Below are 21,093 nucleotides of genomic sequence, written 5' to 3' on the forward strand. Positions count from 1 at the left end.
GTCTGACCACAGGCAAAGAACTTCTCTTCTCTGAGCTTTAGTATCTTGGACTGTGAAATGAGATGACAATGTTGCTCCTGAGAATTCAGTGAGCAAGTGTACGCAAGGTTGTGCTTGTTAATTTTTTTGTGGATGTAGACTGGAGTTGCCTGGAAGAAGGATGACAAGTAGGAATTGTCTCCAGACAATGGTCATGTATGTGGGGCATTTTCTTAGCTAATGACTGATATGGGAAGACCAACCCTACTGTGGGGAGTGCCACCTTTGGGCAGATGGTCCTAGACTGTGTTAAGGAAGCAGGCTGAACAAGCCAAGGAGAGCCAGCCAGCAAGCAACATTCCTCCATGTTCTCTGCTTCGGCTCCTGTTTCCAGGTTCCTGCTTGAATTTCTGCCATGACTTCCCTCAATGTTATTTGGAAGTATAAGGCAAATAAAGCTTTTCCTCCCCAAGCAATCTTTGGTCAGTGTTTTTAATCTCAGAAATAGAAAACAAACTAGAGGTGTTCAGAACAATGTTGTGACGTGGTACATTCAGTAACTGTTAGCTGTGTTCATGTTGTTGTTGGTTTTGTGACTTTATTATTACCCTGTAGTGAGTCTTGAGCCAGACAGATCTGTGTATCCATACACTCCTTGCAAATTTCTATTTCTTGTGTCCCCCAGTGCCTTGTCCCTTCATTTGGTCTCAGGACAGACAGTCCTGTCTTTTGCATTGAAATACCTATGGCGCCCTTGTACGAACAAGACTTTTTAGTAGGCAGTAATATTCAGATATATTCCTCCTTTCTTTCCTAGTCTTAATCAATGACGCCTTCTATTCTTCAGGGATGTGCTCTGCATAGATATTTTGCATAATTTTGCATTTTTTGCATAATTCTGTTTTGCCGCATAACAGCGTGTCAGTTCATCTCCCTCTTTCTGTGCCTTGAAAAGAAAGAAAGTCGTCTGGAAGGACTGGCTGGCACTCTCTCGGTGTTTACTTGCTAACATTACATCGTGGAAAGAGTCCCCAGAGGCATGTTAATAGGCAACAGGCAAAATAACAATAAAGAAAATCAATGGAGGAAAAAAAAAAACCCATACACTCCTGTAAAACGGATTTGTAGCTGTCAGAGCTTCTAGGCACTCAGCCTCCAAGCTGTTAATTGTATGTAATTATGAAGTGCTGAACTATGAATGGTCCTGACAGAAATCTAGGAGCACGGAACCAGCCTGTATTCAGATGAAATATGGATCTGTAAAGAGTGATACACTTTTTTATAATCTCAGTGTTAAGATTTTTTGGATAACATTTTTTCATGGTTGAGAAACTTCAGGAGAAAATAGTCCTGACTAGAGCACCTTCCACACCAGGAGTTTAGGGAACTGAATAAAAATAATATCTGTTTTCATTAGCTTATGCCTCAGGACAGAGGATTTTCATTCTAATAATTTAGATCTCAGTCTTACTGGGGATATTATGGAAACACTTTCAATGCAGTCAAGAAAAACCCTGGGAGCTCTAAGGAGAGCAGGAGTGAACTGGAAGCTCTGTAAATGACAGGCTGTGAGCTTCCTAAGGGAGATATCAAAAAGAGTGTGTGTGTGTGTGTGTGTGTGTGTGTGTGGTGTGTATACACATTCGTGTGCCACAGAATGTGTGTGGTGTTCAGAGGACAGCGTTGTGGGCCAGTTGTCTCCTTAAACCTTTATGTGGATTGAATTTAGGCCCTGAGGCTTGTGTGGCAAGTGTTTTACCTGCTGAGCCATCTCACCATCCTACAAGAGGATGTGTTGAGTATCACAAAGGGGCAGCAAGAAGACTCAGGGATAACGGTACTTGCTGCCAAGCCTGCCAACCTGTGTTTGATTCCTAGGGTGCACATGGTGGAAGGAGAAGACTGACCCCCTCAAGCTGTCTTTTGACGCTTCTGTGTGCACCCCCATTCCACTCACTAAGTAAAGAAATGTAATTAAAAGTAAGCTAAGTGTCATTTGTAGACTGGAGGGTTTGAAACTGCTGTTGGTTGTCTGAGGGTTCCTTTTGCACTGTAGATAACTTTGAAAGTAAGTTGAGGTGTTTGGGGTAGGTGCCTGACTTAGGGTTTCTATTGTTGTGATGAAACACCATGACCAAAAGGCATGGTGGGGAGGAAAGGGTGTATTAGGCTTACACTTCAGCATTGCTGCTCATCACTGAAGGAAGTCAGGTCAGGAACGTAAACAGGGCAGGATCCCAGAAGCAGGAACTGATACAGAGGCCACGAAGGGGAGCTGCTTACTGGCTTATTTCCCCTGGCTTGCTTAGCCCGTCTTCTTATAGAACCCAGGATCAACAGCTCAGGAATGACACCTCCCTCCGTGGGCTGGACCCTCCCCCATCAATCACTAAATGAGAAAATGCCTTACAGCTGGATCTCAAAAAGGCATTTCCTCAACTGAGGCTCCTTCCTCTGATAATCTTTATCATGTGTCAAGTTGACACACAAAACTACCAAGTACAAATAACCCCTTGTCAACTTGGCACACAAACACATCACTATTAAGCCACAACCCTTCCTTCCTTATTCGTCACCACGATCTTAAATAACATTGGAAGTCCCACAGCCTTTACAAGTTCAAACACATTAAAATTTCAGTTCCTTAAAAATAGTCAGTCTCTTTAAAAACCCAAAGTCTTTTAAAATTCAAGTCTCTCAACTATGGACTCCCATAAAAATACTTTCTTATTTCAAGAGGGAAAAACCAGGGCACAGTCACAATCAAATCAAAGCAAAACAAAATTCCACCCATCCAATATCTGGGATCCATTCCCAATCTTCTTGGCTCCTCCAAAGCACTTGGTCACTTCTCTGGCTCTGCCCTCTGAAGCACACACAGCTTGTCTTCCAGGCACTGCTGGTTCCACTCCATTGCTGCTACTGTTCTTGGTGGTCTTCACATGATGCTGGCATCTCCAATATGCTAGGGTCTCTTGCTGCATCTCGGCTGCACTTTCACCAATAGCCTCTCATAGGCTCTCTTCATGGGGCCAAGCCTCAACTTATTTGCATGATCCCTTCAGTCCTGGGCCTTCAATTGCCATGAGGTAGTACCAAGCTAAACTGCTCTCCGTGACCCCTTTATGCCTTCATAACCAGTACCACCTGGGAGATTCTTATACATTACCAAATCTGCCTGCCAGCATAAGCTACAACCTTGGCTGCCTGTGGAACACGGCTTCTCTGTGCTCTTAGGAAACACTTCCCAGAAGGTTTCACCTCCGTGATGCTGGTTTCTTTTTAATCACCATAAAATGGAAAGATCTCCCATGCTCTTAGATAGGTAGGATTAACATGATAAAAATGGCAATCTTACTAAAAGCAATCTACAGATTTAGTGCAATTCCCATTAAATTTCCAGCAGAATTCTTCACAGACCTCAAAAGAACAATATTCAACTTCATATGGAAAAACAAAACAAAACAAAATCCCAGGATAGCCAAAACAAACAATCCTATACAACAAAGGAACTTCTAGAGGCATCACCATACCTTACTTGAAATTCTACTATAGTTACAGTACTGGAAACAGGTTGGTATTGGCATAAAAACAGACAGGAGGACCAATGGAATCAAATCAAAGACCCAGATATCAATACACACACTATGAACATGTGATTCTTGACAAAGGAGTCAAAATTGTGCAATGGAAAAGAGAAAGCAAATGTTGCTGGCATAACTGGATGTCGACATATAGAAGAATGCAAATAGATCCATATCTATCGCCATGCACAAAACTCAAGTCCAAATGAATCAAAGACCAAAACATAAGGCCTACCACACTGAACTTTGTAGAAGAGAAAGTGTGAAGTAGCCTTTACTGCATTGGCACAGGAGACAACTTCCTAAATATAACCCCAGTAGCATAGACACTGAGAAAAACAATTAATAAATGGGACCTCCTGAATCTGAAAAGTTTCTGTAAAGCAAAGGACACGGTCAACAATTCAAAACAGCAGTCTACAGAATGGGAAAAGATCTTCACCAACTCCACATTGACAGAAGACTGATCTCCAAAATATACAAAGAACTCAAGAAACTAGACATTAAAAAACAAGTAATCCAATAAAAAATGGGGTACAGATCTAAACAGAGAATTCTCAACAGAAGAATCTCAAATGATTAAAAGACATTTAAGGGAAAGAATCCCAACATGTTTCTGGGATTTCTCACCTTTACCCCACCTTAATTTATGGAGAATCCTCTCCTCTTTAAATTTTTTTCACTTTTATTTTATTTTATGTGTATGGGAGTTTTTCCTGCACATATGTGTGTGTACTGCATGCTGCATCCCATGGAACTGGAGTTAGAGACCATGTAGTCACCTTGTGAATGTTGGGACTAGAACCTGGGTCCTCTGGAAGAACATAAAGTGCTTTTCACAGCTGAACCATCATCTTCCCAGCCCCAGTCTTCTCCTATGAGCAAAATCCATAATCCTTTGTCACCAGCTCCCTCGAAAAGCCCACATGAGTGTGTACTTCCATTATAAAACAAACTTCTCCAGATTACTTACTTTGTTTCCTCTCTGATAGGGGCAAGAACCTAGAAAAAATGGCACCGTGTCTCAGCTTTCCTATCTCTGGGACTTTCTTCCACGGTCAAATAAGATGGCGTCTATTGAAATTAGTTTGTGAACTGGTATGTAATGATAAGCTGTTTCCAGAGATCCATGTCTTCTCCTTTTCATTTGTGTAGGTTCTCCTCTGATAGAGGTAATAACTGCTATTTTTTCCATTGCTAGAGACTGCGTTAGATTATATATATTCTAACATATTATATATTCTAGTATAGTATATCTTTTACTCCTTAGTGTGATCTTTTGAAGCAGGCATCATGCAGATGAAACTGAGGATCAGCAGTTTTGGGTTTTGAGGGGAGGGAGAAGATGAAGGGGTGTCTGGGAGAAAGGCCCTTAGTTGATGCATCCATTAAGAGATTTGCTAATGCTACATAAGGCAATACAGTGTGTGGGGGTCTGATGGAAGTGGGTTCAGTCTTGCCAAGAAAACTCAAGGTTTCTGAAGGTGGGAGAGACAGGAAGTAGACTCAGGTAATATGTGGGCTGTGCTACTTGCCTGGCATTCAGCCAGCCTCAGATTTCCAGGCAGCATGGAGGTGGGGTGCGGAGGAGGATTTGGCCCTTTGTATGAGAGTTCCTTGTAGAGAAAGGCTGCCTGGGGGGGCAGTTAGGTATGAACTGCTAGTTCTCAGTAGCAGTACCCAGAGGCTCTGAGTTCTAACATGCAAGGTGTGCTTTTTTAAAGCATCAATAATTTATTTATTTTAAAACTTTATTTATTTTTTACATGCAAATCTCAGTTTCTCCTCCTCCTTCTCTTGCTCCTCCCTTTTCCCCACCCCATGCCCCATCCACTCCTCAGAGAGGGTTAAGGCCTTGCCTGGGAAGTCAACTAAGCCCACTCTTCCCCACTGTGTCTAGTCTGAGCAAGATATCTCTCCATAGAGAATGTGCTCCACAAAGTCAGTTCAAGCATTAGAGTTAGATCCTGGTCCTACTGCCAGGGGCCCCATATACTGCTCAAGCCACTCATTGTCACCTGTATTCAGGAGCCTAGTTTTGTCCTTTGCAGGTTCCCCAGTTGTCAGTCCAGAGTCAGTGATCTTCCACTGGTTCGGGATAGCTGATTCTGTGGGTTTCCCCCTCATGGTCTTGACCCCTTTTTCATATTATTGCTCATCTTTCTCTTCTGGAGCTCTGTCCAGTGGTTAGTAGTGGGTTTCTGCATCTGCTTCCATCTGTTTCTGGAAGAGGGTTCTTTCCTGGGGTTGTGGACTGTAGGCTGGTTGTCCTTTGCTTTATGTCTGGTATCTACGTATGAGTGAGTACATTCTATTTTTATCTTTCTGGGTCTGGGTTACCTCATTCAGGATGGTGTTTTTCTAGTCCTGTCCATTTGCCTGCAAACTTAAAGATGTCATTGTTTTTTTTTTTTCCCTCCAAATAGTATCCCATTGTGTAAATGTACCACATTTCTTAATTGTTGCTTTCAGTGTCTGTGCTACTGGGATTATATTTAGGAAGTGGTCTTCTGTGCCAACGCATTTGAGGGTACTTCCCACTGTCTCTTCTATGAGGTTCAGTGTACTTGGCTTTATGTTGAGGTCTTTGATCCATTTGGACTTGAGATTTATGCATGGCAATAGATATGGATCTATTTGCATTCTTCTACATGTCAACATTCAGTTGTGCCAGCACCATTTATTGAAGATGCTTTCTTTTTTTCCATTTTATATTTTTATCTTCTTTGCCAAAAATCAGGTGTTTCTAATAGCTGTGTGTGTTAATGCAAGGTACTTTTTAAAGTCACAACTAGAGAAGGAGAGGTAGTCAGAGGAAATGGCAGCAAATTCATGTAGATGAGTGAATGAATTGCTGGGAGATCTGTGCCTGATAGAAACCATATTGCTTCAAGGTTGATAATTAATGGCCCCAACTTTTGTAAGGATGTCTGCTTCTAGTTAAGTTATTCTTTGTAAAACAGACTGCAAGCCTGCTTTGATGGTGACCTTTTCCCAACAAGGCCACACCTCCTAATCCTTCTCAACCAGTTCCACTAACTGGGAACCAAGCATTCAGACACTTGAGCTTATGGGAGCCCTTCTCATTCAAACTACTGCATCCAGTGATCATCTGAGACTCCATGCTGAAGTGTATCCTGCTTGCCAAAACTATAAACAATCCCCCAATTAAATGTTTCCTTTTAGAAGAGTTGCCTTGGCCATGGTGTCTCTTCACAGCAACAGAACAGTGACTAGGACATCAGAGGAGTATGTTAAATGGGCAGACGCTAGGGCCCAGTAGTTGTAACCCTAAATTAGGAGGTCTGAGGAGGATCCCAGAATCTACCTTTTGAAAAAGCTGTCCCAGGAATTCTCAGAGGGAAGAACCATGCTCTGGGATCCTGGGTACAAAGCTTCCCCATCTCCAGTTTGAGCTTGTCTAGAGTGTGCAGGAGGAGTCAGGTAAGACTAAGACTGTGAGGCATCACACAGATCAAACCGATGCCTATGTCCCCCTTATAGGAAAGTGATAGCTGCTCAATCATGCAAGGTTAGGATATGCTAGAATCTGTGCACCTCAGAGATATGTTTAAAAGCTTGCAGCTGTTTTAAAAATCTATAACCTAATGAATCAAAAAGGATATTACAGGAGATATTTAGGGGTTCTCCATTTATGAGTAAAGGACATTTCAAGAGAGACTTCAGAGAAGAAGAAATGCTCATGGAAGTAATCAACCAATAATAAACAGATATATAATTTAAAGCAGCAATATGTTAATTTTTATATAACAAATCAATATTTTTGTCATTATTTTTTGACACAAGATATCTCTATGTAGTCCTGGCTATCCCTGAGCTTGCTACATACATCAGGTTTGTCTTGATCTCACAGATATCTGTGTCTTTCCTGAGTGCTGGAATTAAAGCTGTGCACCACCAGGCTCAACTCACAAATCAACAACCTTTAAATGCAGCAAATCAGCAAATATTTGAAAATTGATCATTAATGCTATAGGTACTAAAAACATAGATGCATTTAAAACATTCGAATCAATTGATTTTCACAATGTTCTTATTAGATACACACCATTATCCCATTTTTCACACAAGGAAACTGAGGCAGATAGAGGGCAGAATGCCTCTTTAGGTATTTATGGTGGGACAAAGTACTGATATTATCTTTTCATTGAAATTTGATGACACGTTTAAGAGCTTTGAAAAAAACATTTTCCCAGGGCTGGAGCAATGGCTCAGTGGTTAAGAGCACTGCCTGTTCTTCCAGAGCACCCAGGTACAATTCCTAGCACCCACATGGCAGCCACAACTGTCTGTCACTCCAGTTGCAGGGGACCTGAAACCGTCATGTAGATGAAACACCAATGCACATAAATTAAAAAAGAAAAAAACACTTTCCCAGCATGGTTATGCATTTCTGGTTCTATGAGTTTATTTATGAAAAATTAGAAAGTCACACAGAAATGATTTATAAGATGGCCTGATGGCTGGTAGCATTCTATATAATGTGAAAATGGGAAGCATTTTAACTCTTCGTCAAGAGAGAAATTACTAAATAATGATAGCTTGCCCTTATGAGAGGACATAAACATCCATTAAAATCATAGTTTTAAAATTAATTTAAAACAAAGGGAGTATATTCACAATAGAATAAATTTACAAAGTCTAAAACCCATGAATGAATTACTCCACCGCTATAAAATGCTCACATAAAACATGACTGGCTGTCACTCTAAGACATTTGTTGGCTATAAGCACTGTTTTGCCTCACATCAAACATGCATACAATCATCATTGCCATTTTCTAAGGACATTAGTTTTGCTCAGTGTTTCCAAGTTAGGAAGCATACTATTACGTTAGTAACTGACTAGGTCTCTTTTCTTGCCCATCCCTGCTCCTGGTGGAGGCTGGCAAGGGGGCATATTGTTCCTCTTTAGATGGTCTGGCTTGTCCTCATCAAAAGATGAAGGCACTGGGACAGGGCTACCTTTTTGTAGCAGTGGAACAAGGTGTGTGCTTGCTCCTCTTGAGTTCATGTTGTTAGGGAGGAAGGGTGGGGAAGATGCAGATTTACACGGTCCTGGGATTATGCCTGCAGAGACTGCCACCTCTAAAGATGGCTTGGCTCTGAGAATAAACGAAACTGAGGACCAGGTCGAGGGTGATAGGCCTATCACAGTCCCACACGCTTGGGTCTGGTATCGGGTTTTGATTTGCACTTTGAAACAAGACCCATGACAAAAGGAAGGAACTCAGTGATCTTCCCTAGGCAGAGCCCTACTTGTCTAGGGAGACACTGGCTCGTGGAAGTTGAAGAATGAGGTTCACGTTCTTTGGACGTAGAGGCATGAGAACATTTGTTCATGGCTGGCATTCCACATAAAGTTGCTTTGGACAGAGGTGTCATCTGTGATTATCAAGATACAATGAAGGTGTCGTAGACAGAAAATTCTTATTTTGATATCTTAAAGCTCTGGCCTTTAGCCTCAATTTCTGCTTTTACCAATGGGGTGGACTTGGAGCAGCCATTTCCTCTCTCTTTATTAAGGTATGCTTCCTCTTTATTAAGACGCACTTTCCAATACTTAGCTTACTTAATGTTTATTGTTCCGGAGTTGCTAATAAAAGAGCAACCCATTGTATAGTGATTCCTATATATTAAGAACTATTTTAAACACTTTGTATTAGCTGATTAAATTGTCATTGTGATCTTTGTAGGATCATCATTGCTATTATTGTCCCCATTTATAGACGAGGAAACTGAGGCAAAGTTGCATTACTTGTCCATGATCAAACCTGTGGGAAATAGTAGTGCTTGGAATTGAATTCAACCCAGGCTGTATGATTCAGAATGACATTTAAATCATGACTTTGTTGCTTGACTCAAGTTAAATACACAGTGTGGATGACCTAGTACTTTCAGCGAGGGTGATATTGCTCTGAAGGATGGGCAAATTGGATACTAGGAGGCGAAAGAGATTTTAGATTTATAGACAAAGTGCAGATGTTCACATAGTGCAAAAGCAGACACAGAGGCAATCTCTTGTTCTTAAACTTGATGAGGGAGTGGAGTAACTGGAAAAAAACATGTCTAAAATGGCTCCATGTGAGGGCAATAATACAAAAGCACAGATTGAGCTATATTAGCACAGAGCAGAGCGAGCACACTGCGGGTGTCTTATGAATGCTTCCCTCTGCTTATGCTATTTGGTGTGAGAGGTGAAAAGCCTGACCGAGGGGCTCAGACATACCCTGGCCCTCTGAGAGTTTTGTTCTGAGTTTGACACATCTGGGCCGAGAGAGGCCGGATCCAGCATTGGCTTGGACTGAAGCAGGAAGCAAGATTGGAAGCAATGAGTTCCTGCCACCCAGGTTCTGCTTCGAGTACACGAGTTGGCTAAGTTACTTGAAAAAAAAATATGCAAGATTTCAATGTCACAATCAGTCTGCTATTCAAGAACAGATGAATATTCAAACCCACCAAATACACTGGATAAATAATTCCTGCTTTAAGTGTTGCACATCTCTTGGGTCCCAGGAATAAATGGGAAGCAAGCACGGCCTTACTGGGTATGGAAAAATATAGCCTAGATAATCCTATGGCTGCTTGAAGAAGAAATTACTCTATTTATATACAATGCTTGGTGCTGTTTACCTACATATGCAACCTTATCTGTACAAGGAAAAAACCCACATTATTGAAGTAGCACAACCATGTAAGTCTAACTTTCCTCTGTTCTAATACTGTTCATTTCCTTTTTAAAGTGTGTGTTCATATGGGTGTGCACACATGTGCATTGGGGTGTATGTATATGTACATGTGCATACATGTGAAAGAGGATGTCAGCTGTCTCATTATATGATCTCTCCCTGAACCCAGAGCTCATCGATTTTGGCCAGGTTGGTTGGCCAATGAGTTCCAGGGATCCTTCCGTTGCCATCCTCACCTCCAGCACTGGGGTTACAGAAGAGCACCTCCACACTTGGATTCTACCTAGGTGATGAGGACTGATTTCTAGTCATCATGTATGCATGGGAGACATTTTATTGACTGATTCATTAATGACCCTACTCCTCTACAAGCACTGATTCATTTTATTCCAGAGGTAGAATACTTACTCCATTTTTGAATGTCCAAACATCGACTCTAAGAACGTTCTATATGATCCTGCTGTAATTTGGGAATGATATAACCCACAGCGACAAACTTCTCCAGGGTGTTTTAAGTCAAATAAAACAGCAGAGATGTTCTTTGTGGGCAGTAGGCCAACTTTTTTTTAATCCCCCTTTTTTGATTCTGTTAAGGACCCTCTTGAGCCATATGTAGTTCTTCCCAGGAGTCTGCGAAATCTCATGAGGAACCTCAGCAAGGGAGCCGAAAATAATTATTCTCCAGTAAATAGCTTTCTTACAATGAGGTCAGAGGAATCTTGAGCCCCTCCACCTTTTGTTTTTTTCTTTTTTAGTAGAAAACAAGCCTTCATGTCAAGGGGACACAGACTCTCTTTCCTTGTTCTTTGAAGGGCTGAGGACCAGAAGAAACTCAAGAGTCAGCTCTTTTCAGAACATACAATCTCAGTGAAGGTCACTATAATGGGTACAATCATTGTCTCCCACAGATCTAGACAGATATTGCAAACGGGGGGGGGGATAAAAAAAGAAAAAGAAAAGGAAAAGAAAAAGAGGTTTCCAGCTTTCCTAGCTTATCTCTCTCACCCATCTCTGGTACCCTGCTCTGGTCTTCATGTCTCTGGCACCACATCCTCTGAATCGTGTTCTCCTCCTCTGTTTGTTGTTTCTAAAGGAGAGGGGAGGAAAGAGGGGCAGGGATTCTTCTCGTGAAACCTTTGCTGTTTGAGATTACACACTACCCTTTGTGGGAAGCCAAGCCAAGAGCCAGAGACCATCACTAAGGACTGAGGAAGGCTTTTTGGACTGGTGTGTCCTTCTGGGTTTTGTGGGTATCATAGACAAGTTCTGATGGCTGCCCATTCTGACACTAAAGATAAAAAAAGAAAACAAACTAGAAAAAGGTGGGCAGCTTTCCAGACACAGAGATCCGCTGTCCCCTCCCCCTACCATTCGCTTTTCAGGTGTGGTACTCAAGCTGGAACCATAGCTCCTCTACTTTTGCCAATTGGGCTGCAGGGACTGATGACCTGGAGAGTGGTTCTGGTTGGGTCCCACATGCATTGGCAGAGGAAAGAAGGGCACTGGCTTATGGAGTCCTTAGAGAAAAGTGCGGGAGAGCAGGGAGGCAGGCTGACGCTCTCAGGTTGGCTTCAGAGGGAAACAGTCAGGCAAACTACACAGCTGTCAGCTCAGTGTCTGAGAGTTCAGAGCCAGGGTGAGATTTTCTAACTGGTTGTAGGACGGCCCTGCCACCTCCAGGCTCAGGCATGTCATTGGAATTTTTAGTCCCTTCCTACGCGGTCTCGGATGTTGATCTGTGTTGTTAACCATGAGCCAGGGAGACACAGCATTTGGGATAAGCAAGTGCCAGGAACGTTTCCGTGTATTCCGTCAGAGAAAACTTAGTCTTGTGCTGCCAGTAAAATTAGGTGACAGCTTTCTCCCAAGAATTTGTTCTTTGCCTGTTTGAAAACGTTGTTACGTTTCCGGTTTAGTCTCACTTAGCAGGCAACAAGCGGGACAAAAGCCTGAATGTGGCACAGCGTCGGATTGCAAAGACACCCGTGGGAATGGCTCCCTTTGTTACGGGGTGACAAAGCTTTTGCAGAATGATGAAAAGAGTGAGGCAGGGGATTCTGTTTTCCTAAACAAGCTTAGTTGTTAGTCTGAATGAAAGTTCTGTTTTCCAAGCGGTCCTGTGGGTCCATTAAAGAAAAACACATTAGAAGGCGCTATCTGTATATGTGGGGCATGCACACACATCTTACACAGGACAGCTGTCAAACACATGCTTTTCTTTTCTCCTAATGGTGAATTTGTGAACTATCTATCACTGTATAACAAACCACCCCCAAGCCCCGTGGCTTAAAAGTAGCCTTTATTATCTTTAAGAGTTTCTGCGGGCCGGGAATTGAGGTGAGCCTTTAGTGCTTGGTATTATCTCAGGGACTGTCCTGAGGTCCCACTGACCAGGACAGCTATCTTCTGAAGGCCCAAATAGAGCAGGAAGATCTACCCATAGGGCATCCCACCCATGTCCAGAAAATTCACACAGCTGAAAGACCATGTCTTTAAACAGGTGGGTATCCTTAGAAATGGGCAGCTCCTTCCCCCAGAGAGAGATGGCAGCCGCGGTGTGTGTTCCGACTGCATTTGTAGGTTAAGTCCCATCCTCTCTGCCACGGGGCATCTGTTTACAAGACAGCACTGTGACAGCTAATCTTCACTGTCACCTTCGTGGGGTTCAGAATGACCTAAGGGAGCTACTGCTGGGCACACTGTGAGAGAGATTTAACTGGGAAGAGAAGACCCACCCTGAATGTGGGCTGTAGGCTCCCAGGAACTAGGGTTGCAGAATAAGAGAAAAAGGAGGAATCCAGCTGCATGCTAGCATGCATCTGTCTCTGCTTCCTGATTGCGAACACAGTGTGACTGGCTGCCTGATGCTCCTGTTGTTACGGCTGGAGTTGTGCTCTCCAAATTCTGTCACAGTTGTGAAAAAACTAACTACCTCAACCTGTCTGACTTTGAGATTGCCTTGGCCAGGGTGACAATGGAATGAAGAAAGGACTGTCACCCAAACACATGGATAGACAAGCTGGGGTTATGTGGGCCTCATGCCCTGAAGGAGGCCAACAGCAGCAGCTCCAACACTGGGCACATCGGAATCAAGGAGGTGGATTTGCTATTTAGAGCTGAGCAAGGAGGCTGGTTTAGCTAGTCTCGGTGGGGGGGGGTTCTCTGTATAGGGGAACAATCTTAGGTTGTAAATTGGAGGGAGAAGGGAGCTCTGGGGGATACTGTCTGCACATACTGTCAACATCTGTGCACTGGCCAAGGGAAGGGAAGGCTTTGCCATTCCCTTGGGTCTGAGGCATTGGGACCCTTGTTATGTCAACAGTATTCACATTCACTCGGGACTTCACTGGCTACGCACAAGTCACTAACTATAGTTACATACTCCAGGGAGAGAAATCGAGCTGTAACAGAGACAAGCCTATCAGATAATTTGTGGACAAATTTGAAAACAAACAACCACAGTGGACTTTAATTGTGTGAAAGAAATAATTTGAAGTAAGTTCTTTACTTTAAAAGCAACTGCTCTCATTTGAGGCTGAAGGTAGCTCTGAGACTGATGCCAGGGTCATAGAGCAAATCAATAGAAGGCTGAGGGAATGATCTTTTCATGGAAACAGATTAGAAGAGAAATTTCCTTCCAAAGAATTTGTAAACTTGGCTGACACAGCAATTATCTCTCTCTATAGGCTACAACCAGAGCCTAAATACATATAAACACAGGGTCGAATCAGGGTGATCTGCCTATCACCTACACATTATTTAGATTAGCTGTTTTGAAATAGCCAATTAAAATATTGTCAACCATGTAAGACATTTCTAGTTGTGTTTTTCCGTGAAGGAAGGGATGTTAGCCTTACAGAATATCTTTGGTATGGGCCTTGATGCCAATGTTAAGGGCATTGGCCTTTGGACATGATTGCCCCAAAGACCTCATGCTTTATTACTATCACACTAGGGGTTATGACTTAAATATATGAATTTTGGGGACACATAAATGTTCAGACCCTGGAATACCATTCTTGGATTCCAGCCCCCACTCATGAAAATGTTTCTCTCATGTAGAATATATTCTTCTGTATCCACGGCCTCCATACCCACAGAGTTAATCAACTACAGTTTGAAAATTCAGTTAGGCCTATCATCACTGCAGAGGTACAGAACACACTGCGGACTTTGTCTCTCATCATTATTTTCTGAAAAACACAATATAACATCAATTTACATACTATATAGATTACATTAGGTATTATAAGTAACCTAGATATGTCTTAAAGTATATAGGATGATGCGATTATATGCAAATATTATGATGTCATTTTATATAAAAGTCTTAGGTAGTTGCAGACTTTTCTTATCCCTGGAGGTCCCAGAACTGGTCTCTCATGTATATGGACAGGCATTAAGTCAGTCCCAGCAGCCCCCAAAGTCTTAATTGACTCCAGTTTCAACTTCAAAGTCTAAAGTGTCAAACCCCAGCTAAATATCATCTAAGTTGGATTTGAGCGAGACCAGAGGTGCTATTTCCGTGGGGAATTTTATTTTGAGCTGAGTGGTAGATACAACTAGATGCTTCATTTGCATAGATGTCTGGGGTGGAATATTGGTCTGTTTGCTCCCCACTTTACTACCAGAATCCCAATTTAAATAATTTACTTTCCTTGGCTCATTTCAAACTTTGTTTTTAAAAAGGTTTGTGCTTGGGCAGGCAAGATGGTTTTGTGGATTAAGGTACTTGCTGCCACACCCCGACAAGATGAGTTGGATCGCTGAGACCCAGCTGAAGGGTGTAGCCTGGGATGCTCTCCCACAAACACACAAAATAAGGAAATAAATACGTATAATTTTACACTATGGAAGATGACCTAATCTTTACTACTGGTGCTAGGATATAAACGTGATTGAAGATGAGATGAGGAAAGATGGGCGGCAGATGGCTGGTAGACTCTACCCTATTTCCTGAAATGCCAAACCTGGTTTAGATCCAGGACTAATTCTGAACTTTGGGACGGTGAGAGTTTTCTTTCAGTTTCTTAGGACAGCGTTTTCAGCTCGAGACGAGAGTCCTGCAGTCCTTAGGTTTGGGACATTTGGCAGCCTGGGCAACAATCGCTAGTGTATTTTGTGGCTGAGCAGCAGATAGCAATGGTTATGTTTGTTTATTTGTGCATGTAAGTATGTGGACACCAGTGCTACCGTGCAGATAAGAGGACAATCTCTAAGAGCCAGTTCTTGCGTGGCACTGGTGGCACACGCCTTTAATCCCAGCATGTGGGAGGCAGAGGCAGGTGAATCTCTGTAAGTTTGAGGCCAACCTGGTCTACAGATTGAGTTCCAGGACAGCCAGGACTACCAAGAGAAATCTTGTCTGGAAAAATTAACAAAGAAACAAACCAAAACCAAAACCAAAACCAAACCAAAACAAAAAAGAATCAGTTCTCTCCTTCTACATCTTGAGGACCCCAGAGGTTTATTTGGTTTTCTTTTTTTATTCAGTACGGCAGTGGGCTTCTGGTTGGGAGAAGTTCTCCTGGAAGATTGAGAGTAAACGAATCAGCGTGTATGAAAGCATGCGCAACTGAAGGGCGGTTACCACTGCAAAACCCCTCTCAGCCGGCAGACTTTTCAGCAAGCAGAGTCCACTGATAGAATTGGAAAGAAGAGATTTCCCCTCAAATAGGAGGATGGCGGTCATCCTTCATCTATCTTAGGTTTCTTTTCTAATTTTAGGTGAAAACAGGCTTAGCTGTATGGGAGTGACTTCTGGCTAGTTGATGTGTCTCTGATTGAGCTCTATGGCAGAGAATGAATAACTGGCCCTATAGTCGCCTGACTGGCCTTGCTTTTCCTATGGGCATTTCCAGTGGTTCCTGGGGCATTCATGTCTTGCCCTACTATGGATTTTCCCTCTGAGGAGAATTTTATTGACATTGGCCACAGAGCTCCACATTGTCTCCATGAGCTGATGAATCATTTGCAGTGGTCCTGATTGTGTACAAACCTACTGAAAAGTCAGTTTTCACATCTCCAAAAGGCAGTGAGGAAAAGCAAGCGTGGACACCATGGTGGAAAACCTCATGCCAGCAGGAATCTCCTTGTGGGGTTTCCTCTGCTGTGTGTCACCGGGACATGGAGTAACAATCCCATGTATCATTATACTCTTAGATTCACCTGCTCTTGCACGTATGCCTCCCAGGCTTGCCCGCGATGCGACCCATAGAACAGCATAATGATGTGTGTGGGGACAGAACTCAGAGCTAAATGCAAGGTTGGTCTTAGATTTTAAGTAGATTCCCCCATTGCATAATTAGTCTAATCAAGAGAGAGATTTAGGAGGCTTATCCAGAACTTGAAAGAACAGCTGTTCAACAATAAAACAGAGTCTAGGCAGTTTTAATGCGCAGGAACCTGAGGTTTCCTTTTTATTTTTTTTCTAAAGCGAAGCACCTGTGAACTTGAAAGGATGGGGGATTTGAGAGTTTTTATGTTTATGATAATGCTCGCCACTCTGATCTGTAGGCAGAGCTGGAGTCTTTTTCTCACAGCCACCTTTCTTGCTCTAATCTCTGTTCTGTGCTCGGTTCTTGTTGATTTGCATGTATGAATAGTAACACCTACTGACGGGCAGGACTCAGGAGATGCAATTTGGTTGACGGCTTCTCCTACCGCCGCGCCCTGTCAGCATCTTGCATTGATTTGGAGTGTAATCAATGCTCCTCGTTACTGCTGTGCCTGCTCCTCCTGGGCTCCGACTGGCCTCCTCAGCTCTGTTCTCTGGCATTGGTGTTGCTGTGGACTGCTTGGAAAAGCTCGATTTCCCCCTGCCTGGACACCAGAGGGATCAGTTGGGGGCTATTAATATGTTCCAGAGGGAAATAACTCACACTGTCTTTTTTAATCGAATAATTTCTTGCCTGCTTTATAATTTATCATATCCTTTGTTTGAAATATTATAGTTCTCCATCTAGGAATTACAGTACCCTTTGAAAACCCCAGCTTGATATTAGGAGAGCCATGATATGAGTTTCTAATCAAAATTCACCACATGGGCTCCTTCTTTTCAATAGGGGATATTTAAAAACCTGGGAGAGAGGGGCCAGTGGTACATATCCCCGGAACTGGCAAATCTCAGATAATATGCAGAGTCCAGGGGAGGAATATTTTTTTTCCCTTGAGATAGCAGTCCCTTTTCCAATGCAAGACACCCTTCACCCCTAACCCTGTTGCCTTTAATGGCAGGAGATCCTTGTGTTCTGCGTTAGCTTTCTATGGGGGATTCATTTAAGCAATGACTGACTACCTCTCTGAGAAGACTTGGGCATCTGAATCCCAGATGCTTTCTTCTTCTTCCTCCCTTCCAACTGCACAGAGGAATGCTTTGCCGGGAGGCTCTCCACAGTCCCAGGCAAACTTCCTGGGAACTTTAAGTAGTTTTCCACCTCTGGTCACAGGGGGACTATGGTTGGGTCACGGCAGCTAGGTGTGAGACTGGGGAAATGGCGGAGGGACACTTTTTACCCATTATCACAGCTTTTCATCTTTTACTCACTTCGGATTTTGCTTCTCACATAATGTTTTCAAAATAGCTGGAGGAGCATTGTTTGAAGTTGCAGCAGCCACAGGATAATTCAGAGTCCCTCTCCCCGGCTCAGATGTTCAAGGTTGTGTTTATGTATTTTTAAACCTGTCCAGTTATTTCACGTGAATGGCTGTGCCTATTAGCTCCCCCCCCACACCTTTGGTTGGTTCTGTGTATATGAGAACTCTTTTCAAGACATAAAAGGCCTCGGTGAGGGCTTTCGGCTGTGAAATCTTTTGTGCAGACTTGGGGTCCCTTTGTTGTAGGAATACCGAAAGCTTAATATTCCCCTAAAATAGGCCTTGGACTTAAAAAAAGGCTAGTTTGTCAATCTATTGATTGTCCCAGGCTAAGAACGCTAATTCCTCGGCACTACCACTGCATGTATTGAACAGGTTGATCCTTCTAGGTCAAACAACTGACACCGCTAAAATAATATTAAGGTTTGTGGCTGCCTGAACCAAATGGCCGTGAAAATCCATCATTGCTACCTGATGTCTCTACCCTTTCATTTCTATTATTATAGAAAAATGGAGGAAGGAGCAATGCAAAGCACAGGGAAATGTATTCAAAGTGATCTACAGTGTTCTTAATCAAAATGCCCTTCCTTTACGAGCACCCGGATAGGCTTATAAATAGAACCAGCAACGGGCGTTCCAATCAGCCCTTTATAGCTTTTCCTTTTCCAAGACTGACTTCCTGACCAAGTTCAATTCTGGTCTGGAGTTTTGAAACCATCTTGTTCATGTGATGCTGCCTGGTTCCGGTGAGGCAGGGCTTCCAGCATTAGCGTGTTTTCCCAGTTTGCTTACTGGGCTGGGCTATCTTCAGACACGCCGTAGCCTTTCTGCTTACAATGTAGAATCCAGCACACAACCAGGCAGAGTCTCGGAGACACCTAAACTTCGGTCAATAAGAGATGGAAGGCCGGGCGGTGGTGGCGCACGCCTTTAATCCCAGTACTCGGGAGGCAGAGGCAGGCGGATCTCTGTGAGTTCGAGACCAGCCTGGTCTACAAGAGCTAGTTCCAGGACAGGCTCCAAAACCACAGAGAAACCCTGTCTCGAAAAACCAAAAAAAAAAAAAAAAAAAAAAAAAAAAAAATAAGAGATGGAAGGTAGGAATCTGAAAACGAGGCACAATATTGATGTGTAAAATGTGCTGTTTTCCCCTCAAAGCACTGTGTGCTTATGAGGAGATGGAGGAGGATGGGTAGAAAATGCCTCTGGGGACATTTGAAGATGCCATTAACGTCCATGCCTGGCATTAGTGACTTTGTCAGATGTTTAGGAAGGGGCCGTGACAAGAGCAGGGGATACATGGAGAAAGGGAGGAAAATAACAAAGAGTAAGAATTCGACATGGCTGTGAGTGTCAGGGGGCGAGTAGTTCAGGCTGGTTTCTGATGAGTCACTTTCTTTCCTAATGTAGCAGAGACCTCAGTTTGAGAAACTGAGCTGTGTTTATCCCTGGATTTATTGACTCTGTCTGGGCAGGTAATTGGGTGACACGGCCACTCCTTAAGGACTGAGGCTCATCTCTGATTTCAGAGTCTACCCTGGAGTAAGATGTCACAACAACAAAGACACAGTTTTTAGTATGGTGCAAAGGTGTCTATCATACACCAGAAAAATATGTGCACCAGAAAAGAATGGCGCAAATCCTGACAGCCACCCTGACAGTCTCCTAGGCAGAGTGAGATGTGCCAATACCTGAATCTGTGTAGACTTTCCAATACATCATTTATTTTGTTAAGATTTATTGATTATTAGTGTATGTGTGTGTGCGCGTGCATGCGCACACCATAATACACGTGTAAAGGCCAGAAGGCAATTTTATGTGATCATTTCTCTCCTTCCTCCTAATTCATGTAACTCAAGCTTCATAAAATGTGATTCCTCTGTCAACTCTCAAGTCTTCCAGGGGCTATTTGTATGCGGATTAAAGACTGTCCTATGGAGAGAGAATGTGGACCAAGAAGAAAGGGGGTGATTTTGAATACAGTAAGGTGTTCTTCACACAGTTTCCAGTTGTTGGGCTTGACCATAGAGCATTTAAAGGAAGAGAATGAAGGGAACTGGAGGTAGGTGCATGTGTGTGTGAGTGTGTGTGTGCGCGTGTTTAGAGGCCAGAAGATAATCAGGTGTCATTCCCCAGAAGATGCCTTTCTTGTTTTGCAAGACAATAGCTCTCACTGCCTGAAGTCTGTCTACCAAGTAGTCTAGGTTAAGTGACCAGCAAGCTCCAGGAATCTGCTTCCCTAGTGCTGGGATTACAATTGTGCAGCACCAAGTCTGACCCTGGGAACTGAATGCAGGCTCTCATGCTTGCAAGGCAAGAACTTTGCCCCCGAGTCATCTCTACAGCCCAGTTTTTCTTACTTGGTTTTCCTCTTTGAGTTGATGGGAATCCCAAATGGATACGAAGGTCAAGGGTTGAACCTCCACCACTCGCCTCTGCAAATGAAGGGATGGGAAGCCAATGTTATGATTGGACAGAATTCATAGCTAGCATTGAAAAATTGATGGGTAGCCGGGCGGTGGTGGTGCACGCCTTTAATCCCAGCACTCGGGAGGCAGAGGCAGGCGGATCTCTGAGTTCGAGGCCAGCCTGGTCTACAAGAGCTAGTTCCGGGACAGGCACCAAAGCTACAGAGAAAACCTGCCTCGAAAAACCAAAAAAAAAAAGAAAAAGAAAAGAAAAAAAAAAAGAAAATTTGATGGGTGTTACATGATAGGCGAGGGTCTCTTTAAGCAAATTTCCTACATCACGACAGTAATAAGTACCTTAGGGGAACTACACCTGTTCTTTCCAAAAGTTAGTCAAGAATTCTGATGCCAGAGACCGACAGACTGTGTTTCTATCTCAGTCCTGGTAACTAATAATTTCGAGTTGAGTAAAGTTGTTATTCATTGAATGTAAGCCTCAGCTCTCTGCATGGAGAGTAGGTACTAAGTTTATCTGCCTCGTAAGGTTTTGGTTAGTATTGGCGATGGTGTGCTTGAAACGCCTGCCTCATCTGGTGGCTGTCATTATTATCTCTTTTGTTTAGAGCTTCTCTTGGAGGAGACAGGGACTATAATTTTGAAGTGTTCATCCATCCTTTCATAATTTATTGAGTGCATCCCATGAGTTGAGCACCGGGCCAGGCTCTGGGGATTTAAGAAGGCAGTGAGCTGGAAAGTAGGTAAGGCAGAAGGAAAGCTATTTCATGGAAGACGTGGTATCGGAATACTAGGACTGGAT

The sequence above is a fragment of the Chionomys nivalis genome, chromosome 10 (genome assembly GCF_950005125.1).
Source record: "Chionomys nivalis chromosome 10, mChiNiv1.1, whole genome shotgun sequence".
NCBI classification, from domain to species: Eukaryota; Metazoa; Chordata; class Mammalia; order Rodentia; family Cricetidae; genus Chionomys; species Chionomys nivalis.